The sequence below is a fragment of the Sciurus vulgaris genome (assembly GCF_902686455.1).
Source record: "Sciurus vulgaris genome assembly, contig: HiC_scaffold_442_arrow_ctg1, whole genome shotgun sequence".
Taxonomy (NCBI): Eukaryota; Metazoa; Chordata; class Mammalia; order Rodentia; family Sciuridae; genus Sciurus; species Sciurus vulgaris.
The window spans coordinates 4,314,610-4,336,802 of NW_027632595.1; the positions used below are offsets into that span (position 1 = coordinate 4,314,610).

Genomic DNA, 22,193 nt, shown 5'->3' on the forward strand with positions numbered 1-22,193 from the left:
TCATAAGATCATTAATTTTCTAAAATATTTTAAATTATGCATATTTTCCTTGGTTTATTTCTTCTCAGAAATCATAAATAGGAACTCAAAACTATTATAAAAAACAAAGAAATACCTTTTCTCTCTTGGAAGACTAAGCCCCTCCTGTTACAGCATTTACAATTTATTTGGGGTTTCAGTGGGCATCAGTAGATAGAAACACATGCAAAAGTTAGTTATTAATCCTCTTTGAAATTTTTTTTTCTACTGAGGAAATGAGACTGTTAATAGAATTAGTCAAGGTAATTATTAGAATGGAGTAAGTAGTTTGCTTTCAACTTAGGGATGTAGTTATTACTACTTGTTGGAGGCCACTGCGCTGTAGGGTCCACACTGGTAGCTGGCCTCGCCCTAAGATGGCACCAAGAATCCCAACAGCAAAGAAAAACAACTTTAAGGAAGTGCTTTCTATTGGCTGAATGATCTCCTCCAGGTCCTTGCTTAGCTCGTGATCAGTACATGTCCTCTTTACCCACAATTAAGTGTCCACGTGCCAAATGTCTGACCCATTAGGTGATTGGCTATTACATCCCATAAAGCTGGGTACTTTTCATGGTGGAGAGCAGCAGCAGATGCACGAGAGAGAAGAAGAGAGAGAGCTGCGCAGAGAGAAGAAGAAGAAGAAGAAGATGGGTTTTTTCAAGATGGCGGCCTAGAGGGTGGCTGCATTTCATGTTGCTCCAGGACTCAGGATTCAAAAGAGGAGATATTGAGACACTTGGGACCAACTCAAAGCAGCCGGGTGACTCTCACCCGTTGGGAAGGCGTCCCGGATGGGACGGTGGTCCCGGAACGCAGGAAACTTTGTGAAGTAGAGCTGCCGGTGAGACACCCCTCCCCCCGTTGGAGCAGTGAACTTGGACAACTCATAAAGGAGGCCACTCGGCACAGCGCTGGGACTCAGAACAACCACTAGGGTTCCGGCGGCAGCCCAGGGGAGGAGTGGCAAGGAGAGCTGTGTGGACTCAGAACACCGGGGCCTGCCCTGAGGAGGAGGAGGAGGAAGAGGAGTGTGGCTGCTTGGATTCAGAGTGACTACACCAGAGCTACAGGCGGTTGCCAGAGGAGGGGCTGCATGGCGAGCTGTTTGGACTCAGACTACTTCTGAACACCGGGGCCAGCCTGGAGGAGTAGGAGGAGGAGGAGGAGGAGCGCGGCAGGTCGTTTGGACTCGCAGTGACTGCATTAGCGCTCCAGGCTGCTGCTCAGAGGAGAAGGCGAGTGGTGAGTTGTTTGGACTTAAAGTGACAGCTCCTGAACACAGGGGGGCTACCTGGAGGAGAAGCGCAGTGGGTCACTTGGTCTTGAGTGGCCACACCAGAGCTCTGGGCGGTTGCGCAGAGGACCCGTGCAACGGGTCACGTGGATTCAGAGCCACTCAGAGCGACCGCTCCTGAACACCCGGGGGGTTCTCTGGAGAAGAAGGAGGAATGGGGAGGGTCACTTCGACTCAGAGTGATTGATTGCCAAGAACTACGGGTGGTTGGTGGGAGGTGAAGGCGCGCAGTGAGTTTCTTGGACTCCTAGTGACCGCACCGGAATACTGGGCGGCTGTCTGGAGGAAGAGGCGTGTGGCGGGTCTCTGGGACTCAGAGCGATTGTACGGGGCCCCAGGTGGCTGCTCAGAGGAGGGGCCACATAGCCAGGTGATTAGGTGCAGAGCAGGGTCCCAGGATCTAGGAGGCTTCTTGGTGGAAGAGCCGCACAGAGACAGGCTTAGGGTGAAGCGAAGGTTCCAGGCCTGCGGGCAGATTCTCTGATGAGGGGCAGCCTAAGGAGATTCATCTGTGAAGGGTGAGGCTCCCAGGCCCAGGAGGTAGGGCCGGGCCCCTGGGAACTTTGCAGAGGAAGGCAGCCCAGCCCAGGTAGTAGCTGTAAATTGAGGGGAACCTCTAGGAGGGAACTGACCAGGGAGACCTCCCCACTGGGTGAGTCTTCCCTGCCGGGTGAGGTTTCCCCACAAGGATGGTAAAACCTGAGACTCAGGCCCAAACAGGCCTTTCCTCAGCCTGCAGCCTAGGTCCCCTTTGGATGACCATTGGTCAACAAGTGGAGGCACCTCTGCCCAGTAGCAGGGATTATACCCCACCTGAAGGCCACCACTTCTAGAGAGGCAGCTTCCTTTTGGAGCACCGCATTATCAACTTCCTCCAAGACTTCTGCCTACTGAAGGCTAAGGGGGGGATATATATATAGAAATCTTCAGGGACATTGTAAGTCAATAGAGGAAATCTGCAATATCTCAGCGGTCCACTGATACCTGAAAAATATGAGAAAACTAGGAAAGAAAATGCTGAAAACAAATCTAGATGTTACATCAATAAAACCCAATGAGAGCATGGCACAAGAAATGACAGAAAAGAAGTTCAGAATGTACATAATTAAAATGATCAGAGAAGCAAATGATGAGATGAAAGAGCAAATGCATGCACTGAATGATGAGATGAAAGAGCAAATACAAGCATTGAATGATCACACCAATCAACAGTTAAAAGAGTAAATACAGGAAGCAAAAGATCATTTCAATAAAGAGTTAGAGATATTGAAAAAAAAAACAAACAGAAATCCTTGACATGAAGGAAACAATAAACCAAATTAAGAACTCCATAGAAAGCATATCCAATAGGACAGAACACCTGGAAGACAGAACCTCAGACATTGAAGACAACATATTTAACCTTGAAAACAAAGTTGAACAAACAGAGAAGATGGTAAGAAATCATGAACAGAATCTACAAGAACTATGGGATATCATGAAAAGGCCAAATTTAAGAATTATTGGGATTGAGGAAGGCCTAGAGAAACAAGCCAAAGGAATGAACAATTTATTCAATGAAATAATATCAGAAAATTCCCAAATCTGAGGAATGAAATGGAAAATCAAGTTCAAGAGGCTTATAGGACTCCAAATACACAAAATTACAACAGACCCACACCAAGGCACATTATAATGAAAATACCTAACATACAAAATAAAGACAGAATTTTAAAGGCTGTGAGAGAAAAGAACCAAATTACATTCAGGGGGAAACCAATATGGATATCAGCAGATTTTTCAATCAAGACCCTAAAAGCTAGAAGGGCCTGGAACAACATTTTTCAAGCCCTGAAAGAAAATGGATGCCAACCAAGAATCTTATACCGAGCAAAACTTACCTTCAAATTTGACGATGAAATAAAATCCTTCCATGATAAACAAAAGCTAAAAGAATTTACAAAAAGAAAGCCAGCATTACAGACCATTCTCAGCAAAATATTCCATGAGATGAGATGAAAAACAAAGAAGCAAATCGGCAAAGGGAGGAATTATCCTAAAGGAATTGTCAAATAAAGGAGGAAACAAGTTGTGTCAAACAAATAAATAAATAAAATTATTCTCTCTCGGCTCCCCCTTCCTTTGACCCCCGGCCGGCGGCGCCCGCCTCCTCCGCGGCCACTCCGCCTCTTCCCTCCCTCCGTCCCTTCCTCCTCTCTCTTTTCCTTCCTCCTTCCCCTCCTCGCCGCCACCGCCCAGGACCGCCGGCCGGAGGACGAGCTCGGGGCAGAAGCCAGGAGTTTCCTAACTACACCACCTCTCAGAACTGAGGAAAAACAACATTGTTCCTGGAACGCCCTCTTTAAGAAAGCATAACTCCTACTGTTGAACTAAATGCACTGTGCATGAAACTTGGAAAAAAAACCAATGTATAAGCCTGTTGATCCTTACTCTCCGATGCAGTCCACCTACAACTGCAACATGAGAGGAGGTGCTTATCCCCCGAGGTACTTTTACCCATTTCCAGTTCCACCTTTACTTTATCAAGTTGAACTTTCTGTGGGAGGACAACAATTCAACAGGAAAGGAAAGACGAGACAGGCTGCAAAACACGACGCTGCTGCTAAAGCTTTGAGGATCTTGCAGTACGAGCCCCCGCCGGAGAGACTGGAGATGAATGGAAGAGAATCAGAAGAAGAAAATCTCATTAAATCTGAAATAAGTCAAGTGTTCGAGATTGCACTTAAACGGAACTTGCCTGTGAATTTCAAGTCTTTCCCTCTGACACAGGTGGCCTGGGAGAGTGGCCCGCCCCACATGAAGAGCTTCGTGACCAGGGTTTCGGTTGGGGAGTTCGTGGGAGAAGGGGAAGGGAAGAGCAAGAAGATCTCCAAGAAGAACGCGGCCCGGGCCGTGCTGGAGGAGCTCAGGAAGCTGCCTCCCCTGCCTGTGGTGGAGCGCGTGAAGCCCAGGATCAAGAGGAAAACCAAGCCCACAGGCAAGCTACAGACGAGCCCAGAGTATGGCCAAGGGATGAATCCAATTAGCAGGCTGGCCCAGATCCAGCAGGCCAAAAAGGAGAAGGAGCCGGAGAACACACTGCTCACCTAGCGAGGCCTCCCCCGCCGCAGGGAGTTCGTGATGCAGGTGAAGGTGGGAAACCACACCGCAGAAGGAACGGGCACCAACAAGAAGGTGGCCAAACGCAACGCAGCTGAGAACATGCTGGAGATCCTTGGTTTCAAAGTCCCGCAGGCTCAGCCCACCAAACCCGCGCTCAAGTCAGAGGAGAAGACACCAGTAAAGAAACCTGGGGATGGATGAAAAGTGACCTTTTTTGAACCTGGCTCTGGGGATGAGAATGGGGCTGGTAATAAAGAGGACAAATTTAGGATGCCTTATCTTAGTCATCAGCAGCTGCCCGCTGGGATTCTTCCCATGGTGCCCGAGGTCGCCCAGGCCCTAGGAGTCAGTCAAGGACATCACGCCAAAGATTTCACCAGGGCAGCTCCAAATCCTGCCAAGGCCACAGTAACTGCCATGATAGCCCGAGAATTGTTGTACGGGGGCACTTCACCCACGGCCGAGACCATTTTAAAGAGTAACATCTCTTCAGGCCACGCACCCCACGGACCTCTCACAAAACCCTCTGAGCAACTAGACTATCTTTCCAGAGCCCAGGGATTCCAGGTTGAATACAAAGACTTCCCCAAAAACAACAAGAACGAATTTGTATCTCTTATCAATTGCTCCTGTCAGCCACCTCTGATCAGCCATGGTATCGGCAAGGATGTGGAGTCCTGCCACGATATGGCTGCGCTGAACATTTTAAAGTTGCTGTCTGAGTTGGACCAACAAAGCACAGAGACGCCACGGACAGGAAACGGGCCGGCGTCCGTGTGTGGGAGGTGCTGAACATTTTCTGGCCATGAACCATTTTGAAATCCCAACATATATACTGAAAATACTGAAACTGCTTTGAAAATTTGGAATTTCTGATACGTCCAGTGGGCTGAGAGATGTGGTGGGTCAGAAGGCTGCAGCAGTGATGAAGACCACAGGGACTCGGGGGTGGCACAGCGGCACAGAGGCAGCTGCCTGTGGAGAGGCTCTGCAGGGAACCAGCCAGCAGCTCGGTGCTCGGCCTCTTTCTCTTTTTTATCTCTCTTTTTGCTGTGTGAAAAAGAAACAGGAAACATGACCCTTCCTCATAATGGTCACTCAGACACTGTGGGACAGCCCTGGACAGCCACGCCAGCCCCAGAGCTGAGAGCAGCAGAGGCTTCCTCCTCAGCGCGAGCCGACCTAGCATGCTCTGGCCACTGCCTCACGTAGCGCCCACATTGAAACCACTGCTCTCTTCCAATAGTGATGCGTATTCTTCTTAGTTTCATTATTTTCTTTTGATTGATATGACACTATATAAAGTATTCATTTGGGAGTTTCTCAATTGTATCTAGTTATATAGCACAGTTTAGAAACTTGTCTGAGACTGACTTTATCAGTAATCTAACCTGCAAAGATCATACCCATGTGTATGTGGTTATACGTTTTTACTCTAGTGGACGAACCCAGGGCCATTTCAGTATGCAGATTGTTGCCCTCTGGCTTAGCTGAAACAGTCCTGGCTTCTCAGAAAGCTCGGTGAAGTCTCCCACAGTTGTATAAATTGGACAATTTAGGAATTTTAAACTTTAGATGATAATTTGGTCCTTTTTTATTTTTATTTTTGTTAATGCAACAGGACTTAAATAAATGAACTTTGATCTTTGTTTTAAAGATTATAAAAAAAAATTGTGTCTATCCATCTGGCTCTTGAGGACTTAGCGTTCACTACACTGCAGGGTCGCTCACGGGCCCGCAGGCTGACTCTCCTTGAGTGCTCAATGCTGTTGATTAGGTCTCTATGAGGGCCGAGAAGGATGGCTTTTATACACACGGCTGTGTTGCTTCTGACGTTGGGCTGTTGTACACAGACGTGTGCACAAAGGTCTGCTCTGGTCCTGGTGAAAAGCGCGAGCCCCACGAGTTCAGTACTGCTTCTGCCTGTTGTTTACACTGGAACGTTCTCCCCATGGAATGTAAGTAAAACTTAGTGTTTGTCACCAATAAATGGTAATACTAAATTTTTTTTTTGTTAATTTATTTTCAGATGCCACTATGCTAGGTCGGTCCCCTTCCAAGTCTTCCCCCACCTTTCTTTTATTTTTAAGAAAAACAATTTGTAATGCTTGTGTTTCCCTCTGGGCAAAATCCAAAGACCTGGGATAACTTTATATCAAGCCATTGATCAATAAACAGCTACTAATGAGAAAAAATAAATAAACAAATAAATAAAATTTAAAAAATGAACCAAATGACCGGGAAACCAAATCATATCTCTATAATAACCCTGAATGTTAATGGCCTGAATTCATCAATCAAAAGACATAGACTGGCAGATTGGATTAAAAAGAAAGATCCAACAATATGTTGCCTGTAAGAGACTCACGTCATAGAAAAAGATACCCATAGACTAAAGGTGAAAGGATGGGGAAAAACATACCATGCACATGGACTCAGCAAAAAAGCTGGAGTATCCATCCTCATTTCCGATAATGTGGACTTCAAGCCAAAGTTAGTCAGAAGGGATAAAGAAGGTCATTTCATACTGCTTAAGGGAAGCATAAATCAGCAAGATATAACAATCATAAACATCTATGCCCCAAACAGTGGCTCATCCATGTATGTCAAACAAATCCTTCTCAATTTCACAAACCAAATAGACCATAACACAATAATACTAGGTGATTTTAACACGCCTCTCTCACCACTGGACAGATCTTCCAGACAAAAATTGAACAAAGAAACCATAGATCTCAATAACACAATCAATAATTTAGACTTAACGGACATTTATAGAATATACCATCCAACCAAGAGCGAATACACTTTCTTCTCAGCAGCACATGGATCCTTCTCTAAAATAGACCATATATTACGGCACAAAGCTAATGTTAGCAAATACAAGAAGATAGAGACACTACCATGTATTCTATCAGATCATAATGCATTGAAGTTAGAAATAAATGAAAGAGTAAAACACAGAAACTATTCCAGAATCTGGAGATTGAACAATATGCTATTATATGATAAATGGATAACATAAGATATTAGGAAGGAAATTAAAAAATTCTTAGAGGTAAATGAGAACAAAGAAACATCATATCAAAATCTCTGGGACACTATGAAAGCAGTACTTAGAGGGAAATTTATTTCATGGAGCGCATTTAATAAAAGAAGTAAAACTCAACAAATAAACGACCTAACACTACAGCTCAAAGCCCTAGAAAAAGAAGAACAGAACAGCACCAAAAGTAGTAGAAGACAGGAAATAGTTAAACTCAGAGCTGAAATCAATGAAATTGAAACAAAAGAAACAATACAAAAAATTGACAAAATAAATAGTTGATTCTTTAAAAAAATAAACGAAATTGATAAATCTTTAGCCACAGAAACAAAGAGAAGACGAGAGAAAAATTAAATCACTAAAATTAGTAGTGAACAAGAAAATATCAAAAAAGACACGATTGAAATAGAAAACATAATTAGAAGCTATTTTGAAAATCTATACTCCAACAAAATAGAAAATTTCAAAGATATCAGCAGGTTTCTAGAGACATATGAACTGCCTAAACTGAACGAGGAGGACATAAATAATTTAAATACACCAATTTCAAGTAATGATATAGAAGAGGTCATCAAAAGCCTACCAACAAAAAAAAAGTCCAGGACCAAATGGGTTCCCAGCCGAGTTCCACAAAACCTTTAAAGAAGAGCTCATTCCAATACTTCTCAAAGTATTCCATAAAATAGAAGAGGAGGGAACCCTCCCAAACTCATTCTATGAAGCCAATATCACCCTGTTTCCTAAACCAGAGACACATCGAGGAAAGAAAATTTCAGACCAATAACGTTAATGACCAGCAACGAAAAATTCTCAACAAAATTTCAGCAAATCGCATACAAAAACATATTAAAAAGATAGTGCACCATGATCAAGTGGGTTTCATCCCAGGGATGCAAGGTTGCTTCAACATCAGGAAATCAATAAATTTAATTCACCATATTAATAGACTTAAAGTCAAGAATCACATGATTATTTCAATAGATGCAGAAAAAACATTTGATAAAATACTGCATCCCTTCATGCTCACAACAATAGAAAAAATAGGGATAGTGGGATCATTCCTTAACATTGTAAAGGCCATCTATGCTAAGCCCATGACTAATATCATTCTAAATGGTGAAAAACTGAAAGCATTCCCCCTAAAAACTGGAACAAGGCATGGATGCCCTCTTTCACTACTTGTATTCAATATCTTCCTTGAAACTCTAGTCAGAGCAAGAGACACACCAAAGAAATTCAAGGGATACGAATAGGAAAAGAAGAACTAAAACTATCACTATTTGCTGATGATATGATTATATACTTAGAGGAACCATGAAATTCCACCAGAAAACTTTTAGAACTCATAAGTGAATTCAGTAAAGTAGCAGGATATAAGATCAATGCACATAAATCTAGTGCATTTTTATACATAAGTGATGCATCTTTGAAAAGAATATTCAGGAAATCTAGCCCATTCAGAATAGCCTCGAAAAACATAAAAAATGTGGGAATCAATCTCACAAAAGAGGTAAAAGACTTCCACAATGAGAACTACAGTACACTAAAGAAAGAAATTAAAGAAAACCTTAGAAGATGCAGAGATCTCCCATGTTCTTGGATAGGAAGAATTAATATTGTCAAAATGGCCATTCTACCTAAAGTGCTATACAGATTCAATGCAATTCCAATTAAAATCTCAATGACGTACCTTACAGAAATAGAGCAAGCAATTATGAAATTCATCTGGAAGAATAAGAAACCCAGAATAGCTAAAGCAATCCTTAGCAGGAGGAGCGATACAGGGGGTATCGCAATACCAGATCTTCGACTTTCCTACAAAACAATAGTAACAAAAACGGCATGGTATTGGTACCAAAGGAGAAAGGTAGATCAATGGTACGAATAGAGGACACGGACACAAACCCAAATAAATACAACCTTCTCATACTAGACAAAGGGGCCAAAAATATGCAATGGAGTAAAGATAGCCTCTTCAACAAATGGTGTTGGGATAATTGGAAATCCATATGCAATAGAATGAAACTATACCCATATCTCTCACCATGCATGAAACTAAACACAAAATGGGTTAGGGACCTTGGAATCAGACCAGAGACCCTGCAAATTATAGAAGAAAAAGTAGGTCCAGATCTTCAACATGTCGGCTTAGGACCAGACTTCCTCAACAGGACTCTCATAGCACAAGAAATAAGAGCAAGAATCAATAACTGGGATAGATTCAAACTAAATAGCTTTCTCTCAGCAAAAGAAACTATCAGCAATGCGAAGAAAGAGCCTACAGAGTGGGAGAAAATCTTTGCCAATCATACTTCAGATAGAGCACTAATCTCCAGAATCTATAAAGAACTCAAAAAACTCTACACCAAGAATGCAAATAATCCAATCAATAAATGGGCTAAGGAAATGAATAGACACTTCACAGAAGAAGATCTACAAGCAATCAACAAACATATCAAAAAAGTTCAACATCTCTAGTAATAAGAGAAATGCAAATCAAAACCACACTAAGATTCCATCTCACCCCAATTAGAATGGCAATTATCAAGAATACAAGCAACAACAGGTGTTGGCGAGGATGTGGGGAAAAAGGTACACTCATACATTGCTAGTGGGGTAGCAAATTAGTGCAGCCACTCTGGAAAGCAGTGTGGAGATTCCTTAGAAAACTTGGAATGGAACCACCATTTGATCCAGCTATCCCACTCCTTGGCCTATACCTAAAGGACTTAAAATCAGCATACTACAGGGATACAGCCACATCAATGTTCATAGCTGCTCAATTCACAATAGCCAGATTGTGGAACCAACCTAGATGTCCTTCAATTGATGAATGGATAAAGAAACTGTTTTATATATATACAATGCAATATTACTCAGTGATAAAGAATGATAAAATCATGGCATTTGCAGGCATATGGATGAAATTGGAGAATATCATGCTAAGTGAGATAAGCCAATCTCAAAAAATCAAAGGTTGAATGATATAGCTAATAAGTGGATGAGGACACATAATGGGGGAGGGTAGGGTTAGTGTTAGGGTTAGAGTAAGGGTAAGGGATGGGGGAAGAATGGAGGAAGGAAGGATTGTATAGAGGGAAAAGAGTGGGAGGGGTGGGGGAAGGGAAAAAATAACAGAATGAATCAAATATTACCCTATATAAATTTATGTTTACACAAATGGTATGCCTTTACGCCATGTACAAACAGAGAAACAACATGTATATCATTTGTTTACAATAAAAAAATCTATGCCAAGAATACAAATAATCCAATCAACAGATGGGCTAAAGAAATGAACAGATACTTCACAGAAGAAGATCTACTAGCAATCAATAGATAGATGAAAAAATGTTCAACTTCTCTAGTAGTAAGAGCGATGCAAGTCAAAACTACCCTAAGATTCCATCTCACCCCAATTAGAGTGGTGATTATCAAGAATACAAACAACAATAGGTGTTGGTTAAAATGTGGGGAGAAAGGTGCACTCATAAATTGTTGGTGGATTTGCAAATTAGTACAGCCACTCTGGAAAGCAGTGTGGAGATTCCTCAGAAAACTAGGAATGGAACCACCACTTGACCCAGCTATTCCACTCCTTGGTCTATACCCAGAGGACTTAAAATCAGCATATTACAGAGATATAGCCACTTTAATGTTCATAGCTGCTCAATTCACAATTGCCATATTGTGGAAGCAATCTAGATGCCCTTTGTTTGATGAAAGGATAAAGAAATTGTTGTATATTTATACAATGGAATATTACTCAACCATGAAGAATAATAAAATTATGGCATTTGCAGGCAAATGGATGAAACTGGAGAATATCATGATAAGTGAGATAAGCCAATATCAAAAATCAAAGGAAGAATAATCTCGCTGATAAGTGGATGATGACTCATAATGGTGGGGGCAAGAATGGAGAAAGGAGGAACTGTATAGAGGAAAAAGAAGTTTGGGAGGAGTGGGAGGGTAGGGGGAAAATAGCAAAATAATCAAACCACATTACCCTATGTAAATGTATGATTACACAAATGGTATGCCTTTACTCCATGTACAGAGAACCAACATGTATCCCATTTGATTACAATAAAAATAAAACATAAAAATTAAAAAAGAAAGAAATAACAAGGGCTACTAAGTGATATTTCAGTAGATATTAAGAATAGTCCATGGATGAATGATTGATGGAGATGAGTCATTTGGACACAAATATATTGGGAAGATATAGTAAGAGAAATGACAAATCATCTCTCTACTAGGTTTTTCATTTGAGCTAAATGATGATTCTGAAAGTATCTATGCAGTATTTCAAAAGAGATAAACAGGGTTAAGGGAATAATAATCTAATGCTATGAAGAACACTGGCCTGTGATATCTCTGTATGTACCCTACTCTTATTTTTCTGAGAAGAACCCCACAATCTGGTGCTTTCTGCCCATGCAGGCCTATAAAATCACTGGGCCTATTCTCTTTGCTTCCTGGCCTTCCTTTTGTCACTTTCAGTCTGTGTGACCTTAAACTGAATTCATATAAGAATTGCTTCCAAATTTCTTTTTCCTACATGAAACTACTATATGAAGTCTGAATGGAAACCCTCTTAAATATGCATTTGAATTTTTGAAATATATACTGAATAAAACTGGGTTTTCTGATCCTTTTGCCTCCAAACCTGCTTCTCTCAAGTCTCTGCAAATGAAGTTCATAGCAACACTTATCTATAAATCACAGGGGCCAACATCCTTCTTAAGGGAATCTTTTAGTATCTTCTTTCTTTGACATGATATATGTATGTATTCATAAGCAAAATATGACTTCAAAACATGTTTAAACAATTCTCATTTTTCTGACCTGGTCACTCAATCTCCCACCTAAATTACTGCAATCAACAGAATTCTTTTATCCTTTGTATCTAAAACCTATGTATTTCATTTACAGTAGAGTATTTATAGTAGAAATCTACTAAAACCAAACACAAATTATTCATTCCTCTAATAAAAGTAATCCAAATTGTTGTTTATATGACTCAGATTAAAAGCACAACAAAAAGCCCATGATAGTTTACAAACTATTGATCTTGTGTACCACATGAAGGTTCAGCTTCCTTTAGCCACCAAAGACTTCTGTTTTCTGAACATTGGCAATGTTCTATCAGAAACTTATATACTCATGTTACCTCTTCCTTGAAGGCTCTTCTGCCTTGTATTTCCATGACTTGCTTGCTTGCTTCCTATAATTATTTATTCCTATAAATATTAGCTTTCCAATAAACATTTCCCATTCTATTCTATTTACAATTATAATGCCTGTACTTTATCAAATATTTTTCTGTAACCCCTACCACATAAATTTCAATATATTTATTTTATATGATTTTTTGGGTTCTAATTTATGCTTCATGGAGACATTGAAATATTTTGGTTTTGCTTTACTATTTTATTGCCTGTACACACAACTGACAGAAAATTTTAATAATTATTTGTTTGCTTGTTTGTGTGCATGAATAAGTGTTTCAACTATGTAAATTCCTTACTCTCTGTGATCGATCAGATTTGGGTACCTTTGACAGCACCTTTTAAAAAACATATTGTTTAGTGACCCAAAACCTAGGACCAAGATTTTTCTCAAAAATGATGAGCTGAATCAAGCTGAAATTCTTTGCAGCAATTTGAATGGATAACAAGAATGTTGGCAGAATTTTTTGAACGAAAAAATAGGAATATTATTATATAAAGGAGGCAAGAACAGATGACATGGAAAAAGAAAATGGATAGAAGAAATAGGGCTTGTTTGAAGACAAAATGATATTCTAATGAGGTGGTAGAATAAAACTGATGAACAAGAGTCAGACTCTAAAGATGTTGCCATATCAGTTACAGATTCTGTCCTCAACTTTAGACTAAAACTTCTATTTCAGAAAACATCAATCCATTTATTTCTTACAATTACACAGGATGTGCATTTCAAACTGACTCAGCTGAAAACACCATTTAACTTCAACTTTTATAAAATCACCTTGATATTACTTTCCAATTTCTCTTTCCAAGCTGACTCTAAACTCAAATTTACTTATTTATTGTTATTTTGGCAACAGTACCTTGATGGCTTACCTTAGATTTTGTAAACATCCAAGGTATTTGACATTACACTTTTGTTCAGGGAACCATATTTTTGCTGTTGAAATTGATTTGTTCCATCCTTTTTTGTCCAAAGCCCCTACGTATTTGGTATTCACATTCTAAATATGGAACACTGGAATTTTAAGTGTAAGAATCAGCAGGCTGCAAGGACTCTGGCTTCCTAGAAATATCTCAGAACCTTATACTCTGAGAAACTTCCACATTCCTGGACAAGAGAAAGAGACAATCTTTACAGCTTGTAGAGCAGAAAGTCACATTTCTTTCTTTCATTCCCACAAGCGCATTCTACTCAGGTTATTTTGTCTCAGAGACACATTTCATGTGCACTGAAGGAGCAGGTAGGGCACTAGGATAATGTCTTGTTTGAGTCCATCCTTTTGGAAGACCAGGAGAGAGGCTGCTTCTGCTTTCAGTTCTGCCAAAATTAGTGTACAAGAAATAAAATAGCCTAGCTTATAGCAAATAAAGTTAATATTATTGTGCAAATAGGCCTGATTTATGGAGTGTATGGGTCTTGCAATAGTGAGGTATGCACGACAAGATTCTATGGTGTAACAGAATGTCCTCAATTTATAGGATATTGGAAAAAACAGATGGAACATTTGTAGCATTTTCTGTGTTCTTACATAACATAGTTTGGTCATTATTTATATAATTAATAATTTAATTAATAATTAATTATTTCCCAATTCAACTAATTCTATAAGCACCCAAGTGGATTTTAAAATTTGGATATAGTTTTAGAGATTTTCATGAAATAAAAAAAGGTATGTAAGCAATTCTACTGATGAAACAAATATATTTAATTTAGAGAAAGTCACAAGGATATATATTCAAATAAGTGACTTCCTTGACAATATTCATTTCTGACCTGGCTAGGGTTAGTAACTATACAGCTAATTTTCTAACTGTATTAAAATCTAATAATCTGTATTTTACTTCTGTCAATATGAAGTGAGTTACTCATGCTGAAAATGTAAAGCAAGATAGTGTCTATATCTACTACGTGTGATATTCTAAAAATTACCGAGGTTGATCATAAAAAATTTAGAAGCTATTAAGAGAAATGGCAACATTCAATAAATGCTTTTGTTAGTATGGACAAACACATTCTCATTAAATTCCCTATTTTCTTTCATTTCCATTTGTCACTTACTCTAACAATGACATACTTTTATCACTATTGTAGGTGCGGCCACTTTATTTCTACTAGGATTTCTGCTGCTTGTGAATTTTTAAAATTAATTTTACATTAGATAACTTTACATATTAGGTAGTGTTAATGATAGGGAAAGTAGAAAGCTACAGTAGACTTTAAATATAAAAGATAAGTCCTTTAATTATAAACATAAAAACTTTATTTTTTACTGTGTATGATAACTTGACAAGTGTGATTTAAGCAATAATCTGCACAATTTGACTAAATTTAGTATTAAAAGTTTTGTTGTGATTAGAGAAATTGAAGGTGAATGAAAGGTTATGATGGTCTTACCATAGAGAAAAACAAAGCAAAACACAGAATAATTTCATATAATTATATATATTTTGAATTAATGAAGTTGTTTGATAAATTCTAGTCTAAAAATGTGAATCAACACATTTATTTAAAATGAGTGATTTACTGGACTAATAAAATCAGCCCTTAATTATTATGCACAGGGAGTCCTTGAAATTTGGTCAATCTGATAAGCACAAATATTTATTAACACATAAAAATTTATTTGACTGAAATATAATAAGATTTTATTGAATCATAATTACAGTTTTTGTTATCAGTAAGATATAAAATCTTGCCACTTTTATTTCCATACTTTTGTGAATAAGATTCTTAATTTTTTGTTTTTATTATTTATCGAATATTATTTTTTCATGAGAAATAAAGTAATAAAGTAAGATAATTACTATATATAAATGTATATGACTGATTTTCCTGGTGATTCCTTAAAATTATCCTTTAGCACATTTATGTCAACCAGAAAAACAAAGTTTAATGTAACTATGACATAACACCCTGAAATGAACCAAAGTGAAACTAAGTAAAATCTAGTATGAGGTGATTAGTTTCCCAAAATGAGGAGACTGTGCAATTTATCATCCATACCAAGTAGATTAGAGTGTAGATGTTTAATTCTACCAGTTTTACAGCAATACACTGATATTCTCTGTTATAAACCAGGATCCACAGATGATGATGATCACCATAAAAACAAATGTAAAAATACATACTTGTGTTTTATTACACAATATAAATTATATATATGTACAGATATAAACTGGTATTTTATATTATTTATGTAGTATATATAACTGTATATAAAATTCATGAAAATGTGTTCATGTACACATTTATATGTTTATCTGTTTAATGAATGCTTTTTAAAATGTTAGGTAAGTACTAAATGGAAGAAAAAAGCACTGGTCCAATTCAAATAATAAGAATTGCTTTTAAATAGTTGCTTTTGTATAGTTCTCTATAGAATTAACTGAGTTGAACAGTTTCTTCAACTTGCCCTTTCACAAAACAAATACCTTTTTTCTTTCTTTTTTAAGTTTCTAGGCAAATTTCATTGGTAGAAAGAACTCCCTCCATAGACACCTAGTGTAGTGGTGGCAGACTAGCTCTAAAGTTGGTAAGGATGTGAAGTCAAGACCCCAGGCTCAGGGAGTTGGGTGGAAGCAGGTCTGTGGTGAGCAGCCTGCAAACTCAATAATTGTGGGAACAGCAATACATTTTATAGGCTTCTAGCCCAATCACAATGTGCCATGGGAGATCAAACCACCAGGTTCCCATATGAGTTCCCTCGGTAACACTCAGTCAACTTGGGGCAGTTTTATACTTTCCTAGGTATGAAACGTGGAACGCACCTCCCTGCAACTTTTCCTTACACACTTAGGACATTCACTGCTGCCAGTCAAGAACTAGGATTTCTCCCAACATTTCCCCCGTTTTTATTAATTTGGACATAGGATTCCTTCAGGAGGACATAATTGACCTGAACTTTTGTGATTCTTTTGTTGATAGTGGACCACAAACATTTTATAACTGCAAGTATTAGAAGAAAGATTATGCCGAGTAATCCTAACATTAAGTTGGGATTTAGCATATTAAGCAGGATCTATTTAAAGGTAATAACATAAGACTTCTCCCAGGAGGGAGAAGGGGGCCATGGCTGATGTTCTAAAGTCCCAACAATTGAGCACGCACTACATCCTTTATAGGTTAAGGTCTCTTTTGTTCTCCAGTACTTTCCCCCTTGTCTCCCCTTCCTGTCTATGTGACTAGGCCTGATTGTGCAGGAAGATGCATAAAGAGAGAAGAAATTGGGCAGGGGAAGGGAAAAGTGATTCAGTCAGGTAAGTCTGGTAATCAATGGGCTCTGCAGATTCTTGACATTCCATTCTTCCAGGGGCAGTCTCCAACTTCCAGAGGCAGATGGCTTTCATGGACTCCATTTCCTCCATTTGACTTGATCCCCTATTTCTACATTAACTGCCTGTCCACAATTCTGGCTTCATTTCTCCCTTTCACTTTAGAAACTCTTTACTGCTGTAAGGAAAGGGAGTGATGACTGCTCTGGCTCCTTTGTGCTGAAAGGGGGCAATCTGGGGCAAGCAGTTTGGAGTTCCCTTTTAGAAACTGGGTCAATGGAGGAGTCCATGGTAGAAGTCTGGTTGGGGAAGAGCAGGTTGCAATGTCATCTGGCAGTGGGTGCTTCTATGAGAGAGAAACAAACTATGTGAGTATTGAAATGAGATTAATATAAAATAAATATTGCAGCATCTGGAACATGCCATGAAGATAACAGAAGTCAATAATCCCTCACTAGGAGGTGGAAGAACTGAGAAATTGTTTCCATAACAAGCCCTAACAAAGGCCACAGAGAGCAAGGTCTTTATGTGGTCTTGTTATCATTGTTAACATTGTCCAAGTTATCAGGAATGTAAACACCACATTTAACCCCAAATGTCATTGATATACCAGAAAATATAACTAAACTAATTTGTGTCATCGATTTTGTAAAATATCTTTTTATTTGTATAGCCTGTGTTTAGTGGAGATCTCTATTTCAGTTACTTATGGCTGGATAATCATACTAGCACACATAAATTAAGCCTACCTGTATAGCTTAAGAAGATCTGTAGGCCTTAAACTGACTTAAAATTTCTGACTGGCATTTTCTCTTGATAGTTATCAGGCACATTTGCCTAAGAATCTCTCTTTTGTAACTTCCAAACTTTACTTATTCTAGTGGGCTAACACAAGTGTATTTTATAAGTTACATTTAACTATTGTTTCTTTTAAATGTCCAAGAATGTTTTGGTTTTAACTGTTTTTCTAGATGTTTAGATAAAGCTGATCAAATTGACTTGATCCTGAATTGTCATGAATCAGCTGAGCTCCCACAGGGGTCACTCATGGGGAACTTGAGAGCAGCTTCTTAGATCCTTTATTGCCATTTGCTAGATAGGGTCTCCTTGATGAGATGGATTCCCTTGGAAGCATCAGGGATGTATTCATTTTCCAATGACCCTCCTCTGCACCAAGTGCACTGATTGGCTTTCCATTCTCCAGTGGTCTCACCAATTTCCTTGATTGGGAGGTCATGTGACCCAGAGTTGAAAAGCCCCACAGAGAAGTCCTATTCTTCCCTGGATTCAGGCTGACTTTGAGGGCAAGAGCCAAATACTGTTTTTTCTTGGCCTCTGTATTTAATGTCAATCTCTAAGTTTGATCTTAAATATCGAGCAAGCCAGTCTCACAAGTAAGTCATAAAGTAAGAGTAGTGGGGTTTAACGTCAGTGTCTATAACACTACAGTTATTTACCTTTTTTTTTAAACTGGAGTCTGTATTAGTACTGGAATTTACCATTAAATACTATACTGAAGGTGATGGCTTATTATCACAAGTTACCTAGGTTGTGTGTTCTTGAAGCAGTACCTCTGCAAATATTAACTGGTAACAGTTTTACAAAATGAAATTATCAAGAGTAAAAATATATTCAGCTTGTATAATAGTTATCTTGAATTTTGGCTGAGCATTTTGGCTCTACAATATAACCCCTTTTGAGATCACAGTAATTCCACAACAAGAACGAATCTTCTGACTATAACTTTACTCTTTTATATATTTATTATTTTTTTTAATTTTTACAGACACACTTGGATTCATTGTACACAAATCGGGTACAACTTTTTATTCCTATGCTTGCACGCAATGTATATTCACACCATTCATGTAATCATACATATATATATAGGATAATACTGTTTCATTATACTGTTTTTCAATCCCCTCCTCCTCCTATCCACTTTTCCTCTACACCCTCCAAAGTATCTTCAGTCTTCTCTTCCCCCTGCTACCCCCCATTGTTATATATTTTCATGCACTTATCAGAGTAAATATTCCTGCACTACAGAGGTCTCGATAAGGAAGTCTGATCTTAAACCAACATGATGGAGATTCGGGCCTACATTTTCTTCTACTTGGTGAAGGGTCTCAGGTCTAATTCCTATATCCTTGATCCATTTTGAATTGAGTTTTTTACAATGTGAGAGATAGGGGTTTAGTTTTATTTTACTGCATATGGATTTCCAGTTTTCACAGCACCACTTGTTAAAAAGACTATCTTTTCTCAATTGTAAGTTTTTGGCACCCTTGTCTAGTATGAGGTTACTGTACTTATGTGGGTATGTCTCTGTGTCTTATAATCTGTACCATTCGTCTAACTGTCTATATTGGTGCCAATACCATGCCATTTTGGTTACTATTGCCCTATAGTAGAGTTTAAGATCTGATATAGTAATACCTCCAGCATCACTCTTCCTGCCCAGGCTTACTTTGGCTATTCTGGGTCTTTTGTTCTTCCAGATGAATTTCATGATTACTTTTTCTGTTTCCATGAGAAATGTTATAGGAATTTTAATTGGAATTGCATTAAATCTGGTAAGTGCCTTTGGAAGTATGGCCATTTTGACAATATTAATTCTGCCTATCCAAGATAATGGTGATCTTTCTATCTTCTAAAGTCTTCCTCAATTTCTTTCTTCAATGTTTTGTAGTTTTCATTGTACAGATCTTTTACCTCTTTGGTTAGATTGATAAACAAGTATTTTATTTTTTTGAGGCTATTGCAAATGAAGTTGTTTTCCTCATTTTCCTTTGAGATGTTTCATCAGTTGTGTATAAAAATGCTTTAGATTTATGCATGTTGATTTTATTTTGCTGATATTTAGCTGAATTCATGCATGAGGTCTAAAAATTTTCTGGAGGACTTTTCTGGATCCTCTAAATATAGAATCATGCCATCAGCAAATAGAGACAGCTTAAGTTCCTCTTTTCCTGTTCATTTCCCTTTAATTTCTTTAGTCTGTCTAATTGTCTGGCTAGTATTTCATGAATGATGTGAATAGAAGCAGTGGGAGAGGATATCCCTGTCTTTTTCCCATTTCTAAAGGGAATGCTTTCAATTTTTCCCCATTAAGATGATGTTGGCCATGGGCTTAGCATAAATAGCCTTTAAAATGTTCAGGTATGTTCCTACTATCCCTATTTTTTCTAGTGTTTTAAGCATGAAGGGATGTTGTATTTTATCAAATGCTTTTTCTGCATCAAAGGAAATAACCATATGATTCTTATCCTTAAGTCTATTGACATGATGGATTACGTTTATTGATATATGGATGTTAAACCATCCATGCATTCCAGGGATGAACCCCACTCGATCGTGGTGCACAATTTTCTTAATATGTTTTTGGATACGGTTTACCAGTATTTTGTTAAGGATCTTAGCATCTATATTCATCAAGAATATTGGTCTAAAATTTTCTTTCCTTGATGTGTCTTTTCCTGGTTTGGATATGAGTTTGACATTAAATTCATAGAATGAGTTTGGTAGGGTACCCTCATTTTCTATTTCCTGGAATACTTTGAGAAGTATTGAAATGAGTTCTTCTTTGAAGGTCTTGTAGAACATGGCTGAGAATCCATCTGGCTTTGGGCTTTTCTTGGATGGTATTTTTTTTTAATGGCTTCTTCTATTTCATTGCTTGATATTGATCTCTTGACATTGTGTATGTCCTCCTGGTTTAGTTTGATAGGAGCATATGTTTCTAGAAATTCGTCAATGTCTTTGGTAGTTTCTATTTGGAATACAGATTTTCAAAGTAGCTTCTCATTGTGTTATGTTTCTCACTGGTGTCTCTCATGATATTTTCTTTTACATCACAAATTTACTAATTTGAGTTTTCTCTCTTCCTCTCTTTGTTAGTGTGGCTAAGTGTTTTTCTCTTTTGTTTACTTTTTCAAAGAACCAACTTTTTGTTTTCTCATTTTTTTGAATTTTTTCTTTTATTTCAATTTCTTTGATATCAGCTCTGATTTTAATTATTTCCAGTATTATACTACTTTTGCTGTTATTTTGTTCTTTTTCTAGGGCTTTGAACTGTGATGTTAGATCATTTAGTTATTGACTTTTCATTCCTTTCTTGAATGTGCTCCATACAATAAATTTTCCTTTGTACCGCTTTCATAGTGTCCCAGAGATTTTGATATGTTGTATCATCTTTCTCATTGACCTCTGAGAAATTTTTATCTCCTCCCTGATGTTTTCTGTTATCCATGTTTCATTCAATAGCATATTATTTAGTCTCCAGGTGTTGGGGTAATTTCTGTTTTTTATTTTGTCATTGATTTCTAATTTCATTCAATTATGATCTGATAAAACACAAGGCAGTAACTCTTTTTTTCCTTGTACTAAGGGCTGCTTTGTGGCATAACATATGGTCTATTTTAGAGAAGATTTTATGTGCTACTGAGAAGAATTTGAATTCACTCATTGATGGATGGAATATTCTATATATGTCTATTAAGTCTAGGTTATTGATTGTGATATTGAGTTCTATGGTTTCTTTGTTTGGTTTTCGGTTGGAAGATCTATCCAGTGGTGACAGCAGTGTGTTAAATTTGCTCAGAATTATTGTGTTGTGGTCTATTTGATTTCTAAAATTGAGAAGCGTTTGTTTAATGTACAGTGATACACCATTGTTTGGGGCATAAATATTTACCATCATTATATCTTCCTGATTTATGATTCCCTTAAGCATTATGAAATGTCCTTCTTTACCCCTTCTGAATAACTTTGGTTTGAAGTCCACTTTATCTGATATAAGGATGGAAACCCCTGCTTTTTTACTGAGTCAATATGTGTGTGTTGTGTTTTTTCCCATCATTTCACCTTTAGTTTGCAGATAACTTTTTCTATGACATGAGTCTCTTATAGGCAGAATATTGTTGAGTCTTTCTTTTTAATCCAGTCTGCCAGTCTATGTCTTTTGATTGAAGAGTTTAGGCCATTAATGTTCATGGTTATTATTGAGATAAAAATTGTATTCCCAGTCATTTGGGCTTATTTTGGGTTTTTAATTTGGCTTAGTTTCTCCTTTGAGTGGATTTGTCCCTTTGCTGAACTCCTTTGTTGTTTTTCATTTCCTCCTCATGGAATATTTTGTTGAGAACACTCTGTAGCGCAGGCTTTCTATGTGTAAATTCTTTTAACTTTTGTTTATTATGGAAGGATTTTATTTATCTTC

The 22,193-nt window shown here is 38.1% G+C and overlaps 1 pseudogene across 1 annotated transcript; it reads left to right on the plus strand.

The window, feature by feature from the left end:
• The first annotated feature begins 3,666 nt into the window (after positions 1-3,666).
• On the plus strand, positions 3,667-6,593 carry LOC306652690 (double-stranded RNA-binding protein Staufen homolog 1-like; annotated as a pseudogene). The gene has a single exon. The product of its transcript is annotated as a double-stranded RNA-binding protein Staufen homolog 1-like (transcript).
• The last annotated feature ends 15,600 nt before the right edge of the window (positions 6,594-22,193 follow it).